A 21,508-nucleotide genomic window follows, 5' to 3' on the forward strand; every position below is an offset into this window, starting at 1 on the left:
GAGAAACGTCGGACGCACACACACACACACACACACACACACACAGACATAAACAGTTGTGTGTAGTCATGAGACGTTGGTTGAGAATTCAGGTGAGGACACGTTTGTATTCCCTGTACAATGAATCGACTTGGACACCCAGATGGTTTATCTTTAGCTTTGATTACAGTATAGTTTAGGAATGTGTTTTTTTTGTTAGAAACTAGTCTGTACCAGACCAGGGGGGGGGTCTTGGGTTTGTGTGTGTGTCGGGGCAAGGAGGAGGACTATGGGAGTATTTGTGTGCCTTTAATTCCAAGCAAAACTTCTCAAGTATGAAACAAATATCACTAATTCAAGCTAAATATTGTCATCTGAAAGGTAAAACAAAGAAAACATTTGATTGAAAACGTTTGATATGATGTCCTGTTGTTTCCAGTCTTTTGCTAACTCTAGACACAAAACTCACAACGGTCATCACTTGTAACAAAGACTGTCCAATGTTCAAAACATGGCATTGTGCATTCATATCTTTAAAGAAATCTTGCACAATCATTGGTTCAAAAAACTAGTGTGAAATACCATTGAAACGTTACATTAGATCAGCCACACACAAGCTACCCATAGTTTCACTGGGTCATCATTTGTACAATCATTAAATATTGTAGTACAAAATAGGTGATACATGTTTCATTATGGTACTACATGTAAATACATCCCTGTAAAAGTACTGCAGTAGTAGAGAGAATACTACAGACACAATGGAGTAATTGAACAAAACCTTAAATGTATTGATGAAAAACAATACAGTACAATCACAACATAGGGTTATTTGAATCAAAGCTAAATAATTAGCTACAAAAAAGAAAAGAAAAGCCAGTAGTACTGTAGTACTGTAAAACATCAAATGCAGTGTTCCTCAACTTGCTCGTACTGTAAAAAGCAAAACAAAGAAGTTATTACTGTACTTCTACATCTTCATCAACTCTGTCTGGTGGATTTGGCCACAGGTTCTCATCTACATCGCAATTCGCCAAACATCTAGGAAAAAACCTTCGGGCATGGCGAACAATGTGGTACAAGTGTATATGTATATATACAGTATATATATAAAGTATATATCTCAATCATCAGTAACGAGTTGGCAGAATTGGACAAGCAATTTCTAGGGCCCGCATGCATACAGTGCAGTAAGTCAATACTGTAAATAGTCTCAAAGGTAGTACATGGGACCATAGAAACAGTGTATGGTAAACAGTAGTACATTACAGTAAAGGTAGTACATGGGACCATAGTAACAGGTTCTGATAAACAGTATATATATATAGCATAAGTGTCGTCTTTTACTGGTTTTAAAGGCTGCATTACAGTAAAGTGATGTACTGTTTTTACCAGACTGTTCTAGCTGTTCTATTATTTGCCTTTTCCCCACTTTGACATTATATCCACATTGCTGATGATTATTTATCTAAAATCTAAGTGTGAAGATATTTTGTTAAAGCACCAATTGTCAACTCTAGAATATCACCGTAATATCGATAAAGGTATTTGGTCAAGAATATCATGATATCTGATTTTCTCCCTATCACCCAGCCCTATTAAGAGTAATGCAACAGTTACTTATCATTTTGAGTAGTTGTATCGATTGATAGTTAGATGATTGTAATGAAATGAACAGACAATCATCTGAAATGTAATGTGTGAATTGCCTTTTGAAATAGTAGTACTTTGATGTTAAGTTGTGTCATACTGAACAGGTGATCTTTGTTAAATGAACACATGATCTCAGGTTTATGTGGTTTGTATCCAAGCAATTGAAACAAGTGTTAGAGTTTTGAAAAATGTGTATTTTGATCATTGGTTGTGAGTTTTGTGTCTAGAGTTTTGAAAAATGACGTCAAGTTTCTGAAATTAGTGCCAAAGTGATTGTAAAAAACTGTAATCTCTCTGATAAAAACTCTGATCTGATATTCAATATGTTGGACAATCGGTTTAATATTTAACTATGGACTCCTGGACTGAGAATTATTTAATTGAAGCTTTAAATTCATGTTTAATACGTTGATCAGCCCTGAACTCAGAGATGCTGGCTCATTCAGAGAGAGGAAAGGTAGTATTTATCTTACAGTTTCAGTAAAGTCCAAACTCAAACTAAACTTGGTGAGAAACCGCCATGAGCAGCGAGGCTGACCTACAATCTTAAAGCCAACTAGAATAACAACTGATAGTGCAACTTTAATTGATGACATCTTTACCAATGAAATTGGAAAGAGAGTACTAAGTGGATTGCTTATCAATGATATAAGTGACCATCTTCCCATGTTTGCAACCCTGCAAAATTTCTCAAAGGAAAATACACAGTGAAGCTCCAAAATTGCTAAGTTGATTCGGAAAGACACCTGACACCATAGCGGCCCTTAAGGAGAGGTGAAGGCAGCAAGCTGGACAGAGGTTTATTTAAATCAAGACGCAAATAAAGTTTATAATGCATTCATGTCTACATTTTCCACTCTGTATGACAAGAACTGTTTTTTTATTGTATGTGTACAGTCTGATGTGTTGTTGTTCTTGTCCTATACTGTCTTGTGTTGTCTTGTGTGAGCCAAATCACCAAAATGAATTCCAGGCTATTTTTGTCGCTTTGGCTAAATAATGACTTAACTTGAACTTGAATTTGCCCTTTACAACCACTAAAGCCAAATATATGATGATAAACCCTGGATTTCTAGGGGACTACAAAATGCTTGTAAAAAAATGATTGTACAAGCAGTTTCTAAAATTTAGAACAAAGGAAGCAGAAAAAAATATAATAAATGTAAAAATAAATTGACTTGCATATTAAGAATAAATAAAGAGGATTATGTCAATAAACAATTAGGACAGTACAGAAACGACATACGGGGTACATGGAAGGTGCTAAACAACATAATCAAAAAAGGTACTGGGGAAATCAGATTATAGATGACCACTTTAATAAAAACAACCAGTCACTAATAACAGACACAAAGGAGACTGCTAATAAATTCAATGAACATTTTGTGAATGTTGGCTATAATTTAGCAAAAGAAATTGTTGATCAAGTAATAACATAGGATATAAATGAAAATATTATTAAAATAAATTCAAATATTATTTTTTTGAGGAGAATTGAGGATTAGAGTTAATCGATGTGGTAAATAATTTCAATAAGAAATCCACTGATAGTAATTGTATTGACATGGGTTTAGTTAAAAACATTGTACATAGTATAGCCAAACCCCTGATCATATCTTTAATCAATCATGACAACCAGGCATATTTCCAAATCAAATGAAAATTGCAAAGGTCATTGCCATCTATAATAAGCACTCGTTCTCAAACTACAGATCAATTTCTCTCCTTCCACAGTTCTCAAACATATTCGAAAAGCTTTTTATCCATAGATTTGATCATTTCATGGAACAACACAATCTACGGAGTGAACATCAATTTGGCTTCAGATCAAACCGGTCCACTACAATGGCAGTAATGGAGCTAATACTGTAGAACAAATATCTACAGCTACAGATAATAAGGAATTCACTGTAGGTGTTTTCATAGATCGGTAACACTTTAGAATAACTACACATAATTCATCATTTATTAAGCATTAGTTAACGATTAGTTAATGGTTTGTTCATGATTACTTATTAATTGTTCATACATAGTTCATCATTAGTAAAGTATTAGTTCACACAATTATAAATGGTTTGTTCATAGTAAATAAGCCTATTAGTTAATGGTTTTTTTCATCATTATTAATTAATTGTTCTTACAGAATTCATCATCAGTAAAGCATTTATTCACATAGTCATAAATGGTTTGGTCATAGTAAATAAGCCTATCTTGAAAAATATGTTTGTAAGTACATGATTTATACTTAACAAATAATGAAACAACCATTTGGAAATGAAATAATTTTCCCATCATAAACCAGTTACTAACTATTGCTAAATGCTTTGTTCATCATTTGTAAAGCATTGCTCCTATGTTAATTCTCATGAATGAAGCATTTGTGTACACACTCATAAATGGTTTGTTCATAGTAAATAAGGCTCTTGTAAGTTATGTTCATAAATAGAAGTTTGACTCTTTCTAAGTATTGCAAAAACATTAGTGAATTAAATAATTTTCCCTTTAAACTCTACAAACTAGTAGTAATTTATTTGTTTATCATTTGTAAAGCATAGTTCCTACATTCATTCTAATCAGTAAAGCATTTGTAAAAGCAGTTAGTAAATGGTTGGTCCATAGTAAGTAAGCCCATGTAAAATGTTTATCAGTATATTTTTTAATAATTCCTACATGATGCATTAACCATTTGTAAATTAAGTAATTTTACCATTAAACGTAAACGGTTGTTTATAACTAGGAAGTTAATGATTAACAGACTATCTAGACTTACATTTGTTCATGTCTTAAATAAAATGTTATGATTTAGAAAAAGGCCTAAACTAATAGCTTGGGTGTTAACACATCTGTTACAAATACTTACCAATAATGTAATCCATGATTAACTCATGAGTTACTACTGGTTAGTTAAGTATACTGTGTGAGCCCATCTAAAGTGAGGACTTTCTATGCTTTACAAACCATTTATAAATGAGTTCCAAAGGCTAACAGAACCTGGACACACACATGTATTGCTCTATCTGGACATGCCTTCAGAAATATAGTTAGTGTTAATACATCTTTAACAAGCACTTACCAACACATAAATTCATGATTAACTCATGAGTTACTACTGGTTAGTTAAGTATACTGTGTGAGCCCATCTAAAGTGAGGACTTTCTATGCTTTACAAAGCATTTATAAATGAGTTGCAAAGGCTAGCAGATACAACAGAAACACAAGTAAAAAAAAGTATTTGTAACCGTTATTACGATGTAGTAAGAATGTACATTTATGAAATAGCTCGTTGATATCAGGGTGAATTTGGACCAGAACCAGAAGAAAACTAGATTGTTAAGACCCAGAGAATTGAACATCAATAAAGAGACTAGGAAACCAAGAGCAATACATGTGTGTGTCCAGGTTCTGTTAGCCTTTGGAACTCATTTATAAATGGTTTGTAAAGCATGGTTTGTAAATGGTTTGTAAAGCATAGAAAGTCCTCACTTTCACTCATTTATAAACTTACTATGGACCAACCATTTACTAACTGCATTTACTAATGCTTTACTGATTAGAAAGAATGTAGGAACTATGCTTTACAAATGATAAACAAATAAATTACTACTTGTTTGTAGAGTTTATAAAGGGAAAATTATTTAATTCACTAATGGTTTTTGCAATACTTAGAAAGTGTCAAACTTCTATTTATGAACATAACTTACAAGAGCCTTATTTACTATGAACAAACCATTTATGAGTGTGTACACAAATGCTTCATTCATGAGAATTAACATAGGAGCAGTGCTTTACAAATGATGAACAAAGCATTTAGCAATAGTTAGTAACTGGTTTATGATGGGAAAATTATTTAATTTCCAAATGGTTGTTTCATTATTTGTTAAGTATAAATCATGTACTTACAAACATATTTTTCAAGATAGGCTTATTTACTATGACCAAACCATTTATAACTATGTGAATAAATGCTTTACTGATGATGAATTCTGTAAGAACAATTAATTAATAATGATGAAAAAAACCATTAACTAATAGGCTTATTTACTATGAACAAACCATTTATAATTGTGTGAACAAATACTTTACTAATGATGAACTATGTATGAACAATTAATAAGTAATCATGAACAAACCATTAACTAATCGTTAACTAATGCTTAATAAATGATGAATTATGTGTAGTTATTCTAAAGTCTTACCCATAGATCTAAAAAAGCCTTTGATTCAATTAACCATAAACTATTAATGAACAAACTGGAGAAATGTGGGATTAGGGGCGTAGCACACCGATGGCTCAGTATTTACCTGGAAAATAGATATCAATATGTCCAATTAAACAAGTCTGATTGATGAAGGGTTACATGTGGGGTCCCACAAGGATCAGTGCTGGGTCCAAAATTGTTTCTTTCTTTCTCTTTCTGCTCTCAACGAAGGTGGTCGCATTTCTCTCCCTCTCCCTCCCAGGCCTACCCTGCTTGCTATCTTGTCTCGTGTTGTCTGCTGTTTCTTGTACTTATAGAGTCTCTCTCTCTGCACTGCTCCTAAACTACGAATTATGGATTTGATTAACTGGTCTCTCGGCACAATTGACACCATCTTCTCGACGAGAAGCTCGGGTTCGGGGGAACCTGACTGCCCTGCCGGAACGTTCGCAGCCGGCTACACGATGGATGCGTGGGAGAGGTGGCGGATCGTGTGTCTGGCGGTTCTTTCCGTGGAGGACATTGAAGATATCTACCTATTCGGAACCATGATAACAGGTCTTTTGCTGATTGGCTCAGGCATTGCCCTGGTTTATCGAGAAATTAAAGTGAAGACGGGAACAGAGCAAAATCCCAGGCTGCCCGTCATGGTTGAAGCTGTGGGCAGAGCTGTCGGAACTCAAATTGTGACTCTGAACTCCATGAGCCACAAATTGGATGCTGTGATTATCATGGGCCCAAAACTGGATACCATCTTGGAGAGACTGTCAGCTCTGGACAAGTTGGACAAGTTGGACGAGATCTTGGGGAAACTCACGGTTTTGGCAAGGAAATTTGATCGATACGGAGACCAGAGGGGACATTTTAGAGAAGTCGGGAGTGACTAATCTGCCGGCTCCTCGCCCCAAGACAAAACAAATTCCAACCTTATCTTTTCGGCTCCTGAACAGCGCTGGCCTTGGCCAAGGCCGGTGTTGGATACTCACTCCCCTAGGAGCACTACAGCGAGGCACACACTTTTTTTTCCTACCCAACTCCCACTGACACCTGTTGATTGTTGACTCGTACTGGGTCCTGTTTCAGGGCTGACTCCATGGCAACCGGCTGTGTATCGCAATGACAATCGTGCGGACTGAGTAAACCAGATTACGGGGGCCAGACGTAGCTTGACTAATCAGGCCTACATACACACGAACTTTGCCATACATACAGATTTGCAACCACACCCCACCCCCCTATCCAGCGCCTTCACCGCTTCTTCCCCCAGTCAGGCGGGCAGGTCTGGGCCAGCGCCTTTGTTTGGCTGGAGGACCAGATGTCTGTTTGCCTGTCCTGGACTACCTCTACTCCATCACCCCCATCCCCATGCACCCAAGATCCCACCCCTACTGCGTGTCCTGTTATAAATGCTTGTGTACGCATGTGCCGTCTGAGTGGCAGCAGGTCCGAGTAGCTCCAGTATGTCCTGTTTTTGCGTGAGTTTCCCTGTGTTGTATGATGAATACTACTTTGCGAAGAGTAGTGTACACAAGAGAGGAACTTCTGGTAATACAGAAGACCAGATACGGAGCCAGACATCCCATACCGGCTGAGCTGTGTAAGCCGTATCGAGGATGTAGAGCCGGGGCTAAGCTAAGAGCTAGGAGATGGAGGTACAAGCCTTTTCTACCTTCAGTCCTCACGGGTAACGTAAACTCGCTCACTAATAAGTGTGACGAGTTGGAGGCACTCGTGAGGAATCGCGTCGTATACCGTGAGTGCAGTCTGATTTGTTTTACCAAGACCTGGCTGAACAACAACATACCGGACTCATGTGTGGACTTATCTGGCTTCTCTGTTGTGCGAGCCGACAGAGATGCGAAGGCCAGTGGCAAGTGTAAAGGTGGGGGACTGGTTCTGTTTGTGAACAACAGATGGTGTAACTCCCGACATTGTACAGTGTATGAGAAGATCTGCTGTCAGGACATTAAACTGCTGGCTGTTGGTCTTAGACCATACTATGTTCCGAGGGAGTTCTCACACGTGGTTGCCATTGTTGTTTACATTCCACCAAGGGGGGCGCGGGCGCTGCGACGTCCTTGACGTTATCTGACGCTGTGGCTCGATTGCAGACCCAGCATCCTGAGGCTTTTATTGTAATCACAGGGGATTTTAATCATGTTACCCTCACCTCCCATCTGACTGGTTTTGTGCAGTATGTGGACTGTCCCACACAAGAGAATAATACACTTGATCTGTTCTATGCAAATGTCAAAGAGGCCTATAGTGCTGTACCTCTACCACCACTTGGCAGATCAGACCATAGTTTAGTCTTTCTCCAGCCCACATACAAACCTTGTGTACAGAAGCTGCCAGTTACAACGCGTTCGTTTAGGAAATGGTCACCAGAGGCCAGCAATGCCCTGAGGGACTGTTTCGAATGCACAGACTGGAATGTGCTGTTGGAGTCCCAAGGAAACAGCATGGACATTGATGCGAGGGTGGGCATCATCACAGACTACATCAACTTCTGTAGGGACACTACGATACCTGTAAAGACTGTACGCTGCTTTGCTAATAATAAACCTTGGATTACCAGTGACATCAAACAGCTACTGAATCAGAAAAAGCAGGCATTCAGGAATGGAGATAGAGTGAGGCTCAGAGGGGTGCAGCATGAGTTGAGGAGGACACTGAAGCAGGCAAAGGTGGACTATAAAAACAAAGTGGAAGGGAAACCTACGGGATAACAACATTAAAGAGGTGTGGAAAGGGGATGAGAAACATCACTGGATTTAAAAGAAAAATGGCCAGGTTTTTGAGGAAGATGTGGACAAAGCCAATGACTTCAACCAGTTCTACAATAGGTTCAGGCGGGGCGGATGCTGCCCTGACCCAGCCGGGAGGGTCTCACCCCGCGTCACCTCCGTCACCTCCACACTTCAGATACCCCTTCTGCTGCGCTGCTTTTCATCCTCTCTGGTGTACCCGCTTTGTAGCGGGATCCCCAAACCAGTATCTTGCAGCCCCCACTACTACAACTTTGCTTCGACTCTGCCATCCTGGTTTTCTCTTACAGGGAGCTGTCACCTGTCATCAGCAAGTGTGGATACTGCAACATCTGACCAGCGCTCTCTGTCTTTAACAATAGAAGAGGTGAGGGCGGAGTTAAGGAGACTGCATACAGGGAAAGCGGCAGGTCCGGACGGTGTGTGTCCAAAACTACTGAAGGATTGTGCAACTCAATTAGCGGAGCCCCTCCATGACCTCTGAGTCTACAGACAGAGAAAGTCCCGGTGTTGTGGAAAACATCCTGTCTTGTACCAGTGCCCAAAACAGGACGCCCGGTGGAGATGAATGACTACAGGCCAGTGGCGTTAACATCCCACATTATGAAGACTTTGGAGCGGCTGATCCTCCGCCACCTGAAACCGCAGGTTGACAAGAAATTAGATCCCCTTCAGTTTGCCTACCAGGAACATATAGGAAGTGGAGGATGCGGTCCTCTTCATGTTGCACTGGGCCTATGCCTATCTGGATGTGCCTGGTTCTTATGTAAGGATCATGTTTTTGACTTTTCTAGTGCATTTAACACCATCCAGCCCCTTATACTGAGAGACAAGCTCGTAAAGTATGGGGTGGCCCCTCCTTGACCAACTGGATAACGGACTACTTAACATCAAGGCTGCAGTTTGTCAAGTTTGGGGAAGTGTGTTTCGGGTTCGCTGGAGTGCAGTGCGGGGGCTCCACAGGGGACAGTTTTGGCTCCGTTCCTGTTCACTTTGTATAACATCGGACTTCAAGTACAATTCTGAGTCCTGCCACATCCAGAAGTACTCCGATGATACGGCTGTTGTGGCATGTGTGCGAGGGTGGGACGGGAGGAGGAGTACAGGGACCTTGTGGAGGACTTCTGTGACTGGAGCAATAAGAACTGTCTCTTCCTGAACACCACCAAGACTAAAGAGATGGTGGTGGATTTTAGGAGGTCAAAGCCAAACTGTCAACCGGTCTGCATAAAGGGGAGGCCATTGAGGTTGTGCAGACCTACAAGTACTTGGGTGTACTACTGGACAGTAAGCTTGACTGGTCCCGCTAATACAGATGCTCTGTACAAAAGGGACAGAGCCGTCTCTTCTTTCTCAGGAGGCTCAGATCTTTTGACATTAGTGCGCGATGTGCTGCTCATGTTTTATCAGACTGTGATGGCGAGTGTCCTGTTTTATGGGCGGTTTGTTGGGGTGGCAACATGACAGACAAGAACAGCAGACGTCTCGACAAGCTGGTCAAAAAGGCCAGCTCAGTGCTGGGCAGAAGACTGGACTCACTGAGAACTGTAGTTGAGGGCGTGCATGCAACAAACTGTCGCCGCCATAATGGGTAATGACAAGCACCCCTCTACAACGTCCTGGCTGGACAGAGGAGCAGTTACAGTGACGCGCTCGCTCCGCTGCACTGTAGGACAGAGAGGTTCAGGAGATCCTTTGTCCCCACAGGCATCAGGCTATTTAACACCAACAAATGACACCCCCACCTCCCCTCCCCTTAATTCCCATTAACTCTTAACGCAGACATAATATAATTATGCTGCTTTAATTTTGTTTTTAACTCTCTTGTGTATGCATTTGCAGTGTATTTATTTATTTATTTATTAATTATAGGGAACTGTGTGGTGTATACGAGTGTGTGTTTATGTGTGAGCTGCTGGACACTTGAATTTCCCCACGGGGATGAATAAAGTATCTTCTATCTATCTATCTATCTATCTATCTATCTATCTATCTATCTATCTATCTATCTATCTATCTATCTATCTATCTATAATGTTATGTGCAGCAGTGCAAATGTACTGACTGTGTGCTTATGTGCTGAGGTGTTTTTTCCTGTTCCCACACTGTTCTTATCTTTATGAGGATAGTCTGAGAATGGCTTTTTTATTTCCTCTCCTCTCCCAATGTCATGCTGTATCTGTTGCGAGGGTTAGGAGAGAGTTGAGATGGCACCGCATATGGCGACTCGGTGTGTTTGTGTATGTTGCTTTAATGATTTTAATGCGATTTGCACTTATGATACCAAGACACATCCCTCGTGTGTGTAAACATACTTGGCAATAAAGCTTTTCTGATTCTGATTCTGGTTTCTATTGTACATAAATGACACGACTGTGTCTAAAATATTAAATTTAGTTTTGTTTGCTGATGAGACCAACTTGTTTTGTTCTGGCAAAAACCTTGAGCAGCTTTTGGATACAGTGGAAACTGAACTAGACTCTTTAACATGATGGTTTAATCTTAACAAGCCGTCACTGAACATAAATAAAACTAAATACATAATATTTGGACATTGGAATTTCAAGAATTTTAGACATATTATGTTAGATAATATTGAAATAGGAAGAGTATATGAAAAAAGGATTTCTGGGAGTTGTCATAGATCACAAAATATGCTGGAAACCACATGTTAATCATATTAAAACTAAAATATGAAAGTCCATAGCAATTCTGATCAAAACATTCTTAATACAAATTCATTACATTTATGATATCAATCTATCATACTGCCATATGTAACTTATGGTGTGGAAGTTTAAAACAATAAAACAATCACAAATTCAAGTTTGTTACTTCAAAAGAGATCAATCAGAATCATGAATGGGGCAAATTATCGGGAACCAACTAATCAGTTATTTATAATTCATAAACTTTCAGGTACTTAGATTTAGTGAACTTGTAGACCTTACAATAGCATCACTAATGTACAAAGTATATAATAGCATGTTGCCAGACTGTATCCAGAAGCTGCTTCAAATAAGAGAATGTCAATATGAACTGAAGGAAAGCTGTATTTTCATTAAACCAAATAGAAGCACTGGCTGTTAGCAGTTGTTATGCTTGGTTGAAATAACCATCTACTGGCTGGGGTTTCAGATTTGCCTGTACAGACATGAGAGTGTTTTCTACGTTTTGATTTTTGTCACAGCCAACCTATGCCTGTGGCGTCTCTCGCTATAAACTGTGGAATGAATTATAAATTGACATAAAAATGTGTAATACAATCGGCCTTTTTAAAAAATGATTTAAACATAAGGTGATTAAGAAATATAAAGCAGAAGTGTGAATACCAGAAGGTACACAAAAAACAATGGGACTTTTTGTGTTGTACTGGGTTATAAAGTGTATTAATATATTCTTTCATACGAAGATGAAAGTTACAGTTGGTTTACACCTGATGTGAACCGTACAGGTGTACATATGAAAACCAGTTGTGACTGCAGATGGAAGACGTGCTCGGATCAGATAAGAAATTAAAATGGCTGTAAGCAGTTGTAATGCTTGGCTGAAATAACTGTCTACTGGCTGGGGTTTCAGATTTACCTGTACAGACATGAGAATGGTATCTATGTTTTGACAACATATGCCTGTGGCGTCTCTCGCTTATTTCCCTGTCCGTGGTTTGGCTCTGTGTGTGTACCTGGACCCTGCCTATCAACACACCTGTCTGCTATTAACTCAATACGCAGTGTGGCCCAATTCCAATCAGGATAATAGTAGTAAACTAAAACAAAAAGTATCCGAATCAAACATCAAACTTTAATATGAGTGGGGGGGTCAGTGTCAGTGTTGGTGAGGCTGACTGCAGGGGGGAGAAAAAAGTTTTTGTGGCGTGATGGAGAAAACTGAAACTAAATCAAAAACTAAGACCTTTAAGAAAATCTAAATTGAAACTACAGGCAGATTTGAATGTAAATCAGTACTTTTAAATACTATTTAGTCAGTACTTTTAGCTACTATGTAACAGTCAGTACATGCTATATTTAGTCCTTTTATGGTTTTGGGGTGGATCTGTTAATTTAACAATCTTACCAGTAAAATCTTTTTAGCCAAGAATCCATTTCATATATGGGAGACCTTAGAGATGAGGAAAAACATTGTTGGGTTTAGTTCTACCTCCGGTAGGGGTATCTCAGAAATTTGGTGGCATTTTCACTAGCTTAGAAACTGTGGAATGAATTAGAAATTGACATGGAAAGGTGTAACACAATCAACCTTTTAAAAAAAAGATTTAAACATAAGGTGATTAACAAATATAAAGCAGAATTGTGAATACCAGAAGGTACACAAATCATACGGGACTAATTGTGTTGTACTGGGTTATTAAGTGTATTATTATATTCTTTCATATGAAGATGAAAGTTACAGTTGGTTTACACCTGATGTGAACCATACAGGAGTTTGCATGAAAACCAGTTGTGACTGCTCTATCTGCATTGCCCTGACTCCCTGAACAAGGTGCCAACTCTCTGCTGCACCCCGTTCACATCACAGCGACAGTTAAACTACAATTAATACACAGTTCACATGCATGCCGAACCATAGGGGTGGTACTTTACACTACTGTATACTCAACATCACTGACAATTTATTAATCAATAAAATATATTTCAAATTAGAAAACATTACACTTCATATTCGTTTTGTATTCATAATATTAAAGGGGTGATAGAATGCAAAACCGATTTTACCCTGTCATAGTTGAATAACGACAGTTCGGTGGGTAAATAGGACATACGTAGAAGCTCAAAGTGACACCCCTTTGCTATGAAAATCTCATATTTTGAAACTGCCTCTGAAAACGGGCGAATCCCAACAAAGCTGAGTTGCTTGCGCAAGCATCTCAAAATCCGGAACCTTAAGAACGGAACATTACATACACAATAAAATTTACATACACAATTACGTACAGTTTAACAAATAGAACATTTACATAGGCTACACAACTGACCTGAGATCAGGTAGTACATTTACATACTACACAACTGACCTGAGATCAGGTAGAACATTTACATAGGCTACACAACTGACCTGAGATCAGGTAGAACATTTACATAGGCTACACAACTGACCTGAGATTAGGTAGTCTTCTGAATCTAGCTAGGTCACGCAGATCTCTGCTATTCCATTACAAAATTCACTTCTGAAACTTTTTTATGCGAGGTATCAACTATGTAAAGCTCAAATATGGGCCACTTTATGAAAATGGATGGTTAATTGCAGGCAGCACCACCGGTGCCTGTGTTGTTGCCTCGCCGCCCAGCCTGCCTTCCTTCACACACCCCGGCCTGCTGTGAGGAACTTGGAGCTCCGTTACGACTGGCAGCCGACAGCACTCCATACCCGCAAAGTCACCGGTTTTTGGATAATGGACTACTACACGCTGGTGCTCTGCAGCTCCCCTCTTCCTGCTAGCTAAATGCCCGGTGTGTGTGAGTGAGAGCACGGTCAGCGAGCTTGTTGCACCAGCAATCTCTTACCACAGGTTCCAGTTAATATTTTATTGTGTGTAATTATAATGTGTTGAGTTATTTAAACAAAAGATTGGGGAAATAAACGCCGCTTGTCCGCGAGTCTCATTGATAGAGCCTGTGGCTGGATGGAGCTCTATCAATGAGAGCTAGCTCCTAGAATTCCTCTGAAATTCACAAATATTCATTAACTTGAAATCGGACACCGTTGTTAGCTTTATAAGACCTTTAGGGAGATCTTGTATAAGTGGCGTGACGAAATTCAAACTGTAAATATACAGAAATTATGCCAAAAATGGAGCTAACTATCCGTGATTTGTAGCTAGCTACACATAGCTAGGATTGAAGGGACAGTCATAGCTAACGAAACCCCCACTGTTCACAAAAATTAATTAACTTGAAATCGGACACCGTTATTAGCTTTATAAGACCTTTAGGGAGATCTGGTATAAGTGGCGTGACACCGCTGCTAAAGTCCGACACACAGTCTTACCATATTTGCAATTAGCCATCAATTTTCGTAAAAAGGCCCATATTTGAGCTTTATTTAATAATAATAATAATAAATTGAATTTATATAGCGCTTTTCATGGACTCATTTAGTTGATTTCTCACATAAAAAAGTCTCAGAAGTGAATTTGGTAATAAAACTGCAGTGTCTGGAATATGAGATTCTGTCGCTTCTCTAATGTGTGTCTATTGGGGATTCGCTCAACCAATCAGCGCGCATCTCTAAGGTCTGCCTATGGAAATTCGCTCAACCAATCAGCGCGCATCTCTAAGGTCTGCCTATGGCAATTCGCTCAACCAATCAGCGCGCATCTCTAAGGTCTGCCTATGGCAATTCGCTCAACCAATCAGCGCGCATCTCTAAGGTCTGCCTATGGCAATTCGCTCAACCAATCAGCGGCGCAGTTCATCTAAATATTCACGAGCATACCATATTTGGAAGAAAAGCTCTTGTTTCAAATAGAGCCAAAACACAGGGATGAATAAGGGCAAATAAAATATCAACCAGACAATTTTCAGCCCAACCAATGTTACATATCCAATTAGGAGACCATAAGGAACAGTGTGAAATACTCTATATAATCATTCTATCACCCCTTTAAAATGGCTGTTAGCAGTTGTAATGCTTGGTTGAAATAACTGTCTACTGGATGGGGTTTCAGATTTGCCTGTACAGACATGAGAATGGTATCTATGTTTTGACAACATATGCCTGTGGCGTCTCTCGCTTGTGTTTCCCTTTCCATGGTTTAACTTGGTTAGTGTACCTGGACCCTGCCTATGAACACACCTGTCCGCTATTATCTTAACACGCGGTTTGGCCCAAATCCAACCAGGGTTATTGTAGTAAACCAAAACTAAAAGTATCAGAATCAAACATTAAACATTAATATAAGCCAACAGTCAGACCCTCCATACCTGGTTTAGAAAGCACACCTGTCCTTCAAACAGTAAGACCTGCGTACTTGTGTAGTACCTTCTGCTTTCAATACAATTAATTTTTATTTCTTTAAAATCATAACAAGAGTTATCTGAAGACACTTTACAGGTCCAGACCACACTCTATAATCCAACAATTCAAGCATTTAGTGCGGCAGTGGCTAGGAAAAACTCCCTTTCAGGGAGAAACCTTGGACAGACCCAGGCTCTTTGTAGGAGGTGTCTGACGGTGCCGGTTGGGGGTGATTATAGCCACAATAAAGATCTTCTAGGTGTTGGAAAACAGGGGAATCAGAAATAAACTGTAACTAACACAAATATACAACCATCCAGAGTAGCTATGTCTTTAGATAGTGAGGTTCTGAAGTGTTTAGGTCCCAGTACAATAACTTCAGTTTTGTTAGGGTTTAACATCAGAAAATTATATGTCATCCAGGGGCCTCATTTATAAAACTTTGCGTAGATTCTATTCTGAAAGATTTCGTGCGCAAAAAAGTCAGAATTTTCGTACGCAAAAACAATATTCTGATTTATAAAACCTTGCGGCGCACACCGGTACGCACTCTTCTCGTTATAAATACGGACTTGCGTTACAGTATGCGGTCATGCACGAGCCTCACGCGCTCCTCCCAAGGTCTTCCCATATTTGTCCTAATAAGGTCCATGTTAATCAATCAATGAATATTCCAGCCTTGAAAGGAGCCCTTGATCACCAATCACGAAACGGAAAACACAATTCAGTGATTGTGAGATCGATGTGCTCCTAACAGAGGTAGAACATCCAAACTAAATCCTGTTTGGAAGCCGTAACCCTAGTGTGTACTGTTCATATTGTTACACAGCCTTAATACTTAACAGCTCAATTACCAATGATATACATCATTTATGGTTCATATTTGCCATTTACCCCTGTGAGATCACATTTATGATCATATGCTCATTTTCGTTTTTGTGAGAAAGGAAATTCAATTATTAAAAAGTAAAAAATAGAAACAAGATTTTGGATCATTATTGGTGCAAAACAGGTGAAAGTGCTTGAAATGTGACAATTTGGTTACTTGTATGGTAACTGTGTGGGAATAGCAGGTGCAGAAAGACAACATTCCCACAAACAGACACTTACAATCGAACACGACCACATAAAAGCCGTACGCCTACACACACACACACACACACACACACACACACACACACACGCGCATTTCCCGGAGATGCGGTGTTTTACGGTGGGAGAGTTTGCTCGGTGTGGGAGGTCCCCTGCCTCTCCCGTTGCTGGCAGCCCCTGCGCGGCCCGACCGGCTCTGGGTCGGTTTAGCAAGAACGGGATTGTTGGGTTCGGAAAACAAAAACTGGGTTAGGTTCCGAAACGGGCATACCATCTGGAGTTCACTAAAAACGCAGTCTACAAAACCTTGGGAGCATTACGCACGATCACACGTGTGGTCAAAAGGTTGCGGAAAACTGGGAACATTTTTACGCATGGAAATTCTTTATAAATCCCGACTATTGCGAGGAATGTTGCGACGACAAATTTCACCCTGCTTCACGCAACTTTTTCTTGCGTAACAGGTTTTATAAATGAGGCCCCAGGATGTTATATCTTTAATGCACGCTTGAAATTTAGCTAGCTGACTGGTTTTGTCTGGCTTGATTGACAAGTATAATTGGGTGTCATCTGCATAACAGTGAAAGTTAATTGAGTGTTTCCTAATAATATTGCCTAGAGGAAGCATATATAGGGAGAAAAGAATTGGTCCAAGCACTGAGCCTTGAGGAACCCCATGGCTAACTTTAACGTACTTGGAGGATTTATCATTAACGTTAACAAATTGAGATCGATCAGAGAAATAAGACTTAAACCAGCTTAGTGCGATTCCTTTAATGCCAACCAAGTGTTCCAATCTCTGTAACAGGATTGAATGGTCAATCGTGTCAAATGCAGCACTAAGATCTAGTAAAACAAGAATGGAAACAAGACCTTTGTCTGCAGCAGTTAAAAGGTCGTTAGTAATTCATCTGTTCCAGCTTTAGTTACTAGTTACTTTAGTTTCTCCGCTACATTCATCTGTTACAGTTTAGTTACTAGTTACTTTAGTTACTCCACTACATTCATCTTTTACAGCTTTAGTTACTAGTTACTTTAGTTACTCCACTACATTCATCTTTTCCAGCTAGTTACTAGTTACTTTAGTTACTCCACTACATTCATCTGTTACAGCTTTAGTTACTAGTTACTTTAGTTACTAACATTCATCTGTTACAGCTTTAGTTACTAGTTACTTTAGTTACTCCTCTACATTCATCTGTTACAGCTTTAGTTACTAGTTACTTTAGTTGCTTCATTACATTCATTACAGTTTACTTTCGTTACTTACTTCGTTATGATTCCATCTGTTCTTTTTAATTAACATTCCTATTACATTTAATTACATTACTTTATTACTCCACTAATTTTCCATTTATTTTTAGTTACTACATTACATTCATTCTATTACAGCTTTGATTACTAGTTACTTTAATTACTCTACATTCATCTGTTCCAGCTTTAGTTAATATTCTTTACTTTACTTACACTCATCTATTCATCTGTAGTTTAGTTACTTTACTTATCTTCCGCTACATTCATCTATTCCGTTGGTTACAGTTTGATTCCATTACATTCCATTCTATTCCATTTCATTACTATTACATTATATTCCATAACATTCCATTTGGTTCCAGTTTACTTACTATTACATTACATTCCATTCCATTCATCTGTTTACTCGGTTCCGCTGGTTAATGTTACTGTATTGTTTTAAAAAATTTAACATTAATTTTTTTTTTTTTTCACACACACATAAAACAACACACACACACACTAAAATTTTTTTTTTTTTACCTTTCTTCCGCCCCCCTATTCTTACAACATAAAAAACAGCATACACACACTCACACACACACACACACACACACACACACACACACACACGGACACAAACACACAAACACACACACACACACAACGGACACAAACACAGAAACTATCATAACACAATCCACAAAAAAAGACATTCGATAAAACAAATAACTATCACAGTAATAACTCCATAGTATTGATATATTATAACATGAAAAACACTACAAAAGGTAAGTTCAAATGATTCTCTACTTGTGTGATTTTGAAAGATTGAGACACATTTTGCCTTCACTTGATGGTTGCTTGATCATATTTTCATCATAAATGTCAAACACACAATATGCGTTTAAGTCACGAGAACAGGGCTGGACTGGACATCTGGCATACCGGGCATTTTCCTGGTGGGCCTACGCACTTTTGGGCCGAATCACCGATATAAATAGGCCTTTTTTATTTTATTGCCAGGCTGGCCCATAAAGCACTGACAGCGGCCCATTGGTTAATCTTCTTTATTGGCACTGGCCTGACCCAATCAAATCCAGGAACCCCCTTCCCACTCCGGGCCGAAAATTTACGAATCCCACTATAGCCACGCCTCCCGGCCCTGAGACACAAGCTGTAATAGTTCTGCTGGAAGTTTAGCATCCACGTTAAAATGGACAAACGACTCACCAAAACGCAAGGGAGGTGCAGAGAAATTACAGGAGAAAAAGATTAAGAATCTATAGGCGGATTCCTCAAAATGTGCCCAAATTTCTGACATGTGTGGGGCTGCAGTAGCTGCTTCAACATCAGCATTACCTGACGAGAGGAAGGAGGAGAGGCTGGCTATACAGAGAAGCAGAAACATCATGACAGGGAAGAAGAGGAAGAGGAGGAGGAGGAGGAGGAGGAGGAGAGGTGGCTGGCTATACAGAGAAGCAGAAACAGCATCATGACAGGGAAGAAGAGGAGGAGGTGGAGGAGAGTGACCATGACAGGGAAAGATGGAAGAGAGAGTAGATGACGATGTGGTAAGGAGTAGGCAAATTAACAGGGACTCACAGGGAGGGAGGCTGTGTGTGTGTGTGTGTGTGTTTGTGTGTGTGTGAGTGTGTGTGTGTGTGTGTGTGTGTGTGTGTGTGTGTGTGTGTGTGTGTGTGTGTGTGTGTGTGTGTGTGTCACGTCATAACGACAACAAGCAGTTTGTCTGTAACATTAAAGTTAGTGGCTGTCAGGTAACCTCTGTTTAAGCTTACATTGAAAATGCTAACGGTTAGCCTGTTGGGTAGCTGAAAAGTCTGTGTGATCTATAAAATCAGTGTTGATACAGGCATCAGTGTTCCTTGAATGGCTTAATTAGCTTCTCTTGTATTGGTGCTCTTGTCCAGGGCATATACTACTCTTTATTGTAGCTTTTGGGAAGGGTTATAGTTATGGTTATTGTATTTAGCAGACACTTGACACAGAAAATATGAATCTTACAATAGTTAAAATTAACAGTAAACTGTTTTTAAAGTTGCTAAGCCAATATTAAGCTAAATAGTAATAATAACAATAATGGCAATACAATATCAAATATCAATAATAAAAATACCATAAATAAACAAATCATAACTCTAAGAATGAATGCATATTTTCAGAGGACTGTCTGTGGGAATGTGTCTGACCAATCATGGTGGGTGTGGGCCGCCTGGGCCAAAAATGCCAGGGCAATTTTTTGTCCCAGTCTAGCCCTGCACAAGAACACTGATGCTGCACGACCGACAACAAAAGAAAGTCAAAGGTAAATTTAGATATGCGACCGCACTCAAAACTAATAGATAACAGAGATATATAGTATTAGGTAGTACTTTGTCTTGGTGTGAATTTATACCGAACATCCTGTACCGAAAGGTTTCAGGACGAATATCGTTACAGCCCTAGTTGATGAATTGTAACATGACACAAACGACAAAAGGTAAGTTCAAATTGTTCACTTGTTTGATTTTGAAATGTTGAGACACATGCTGCCTTCACTTGAAACACAGTAAACACAGTCCCACTTTTACCAACTCGTAAAATAAGGACGTTCGGCCAGGAGCCTTTCTCTTTCTCTTTATTTTATGTTAAAAGTCTCCTTAAGCGTCTCATGTAAACGTGCTTGGTCGCCACTATTGCCGTCCCTTTTTCGTCCCTTTTGACGCGCTTGGTCGGGACGGGTGAAGCGTGACAATAACGGAATCGCGGAGGTTGGGTTTAGGAGAAAAACAACCAGGAAAGGACGCCTCAAAAGCCGGGAAACACGCCGGGGCAAGAACCCGAGCCTCCTGAGTGAAAGTCTGTTGTTTTACCCATCTGCCACCCCAACCACCGTCCTTACGCAGCACTTTCCCCTTACATACCAGTACCTCCCCAGTACGTTACACAAATACGCCGAAGGGTGCCTAGGACACTGCCCTAAAACTTATTTTACGAGTTCGGAATGAGAACTGGTTGGAGTTTACATTGTTATTACTGACTGCTGACACATGCACACACACACACACACACACACACACAAATGTTTGAAAACTGATTCATGTACTAATACTAAATATTTTTCATACATACTGTACATCTTAAGTATAAACATTAAAATTGACATTAACATGACAAAAAACAAATTTTACAGAAAGTCTACAAAACTGAAATCTCTCTAATGTCAACAAAATACAAAACATATTTCATAAACCAAGTTAACAAAATAGACAAAACATAGGCATTCTTATTAAATATAGTATAAAAAAACAACAACTCAATACTATTGATATATTTTAACATGACACAAAGGTACAAAAGGTAAGTTATAATTCTTTTCTACTTGTGTGATTTTGAAACGTTGAGACACGTGTTACCTTCACTTGAAGGTTTTGTGGTTGATTTTTAAAATTGAATGTCGAGCGCACAATATGCATTTGAGATGTTTAAGTTTCGAGAACACTGATGCTGGGCGACCGACAACAAAACAAAAGAAAGAAGTGAAAGGTAAGTTTAGATAGGCGACCACAATTGTAGCTAATGACACTTAGATAAATACACCGCATATCT

General features: G+C 39.2%; 1 protein-coding gene across 2 annotated transcripts in view; it reads right to left on the bottom strand.

Annotated features, from left to right (window-relative positions):
• LOC120545322 (molybdopterin synthase catalytic subunit) overlaps positions 1 to 21,508 on the bottom strand; it is a 346,107-nt gene that overhangs the window by 69,268 nt on the left and 255,331 nt on the right. The gene's annotated exons all lie outside the window — the stretch shown is intronic.

The sequence above is a fragment of the Perca fluviatilis genome, chromosome 17 (genome assembly GCF_010015445.1).
Source record: "Perca fluviatilis chromosome 17, GENO_Pfluv_1.0, whole genome shotgun sequence".
Lineage (NCBI taxonomy): Eukaryota > Metazoa > Chordata > Actinopteri > Perciformes > Percidae > Perca > Perca fluviatilis.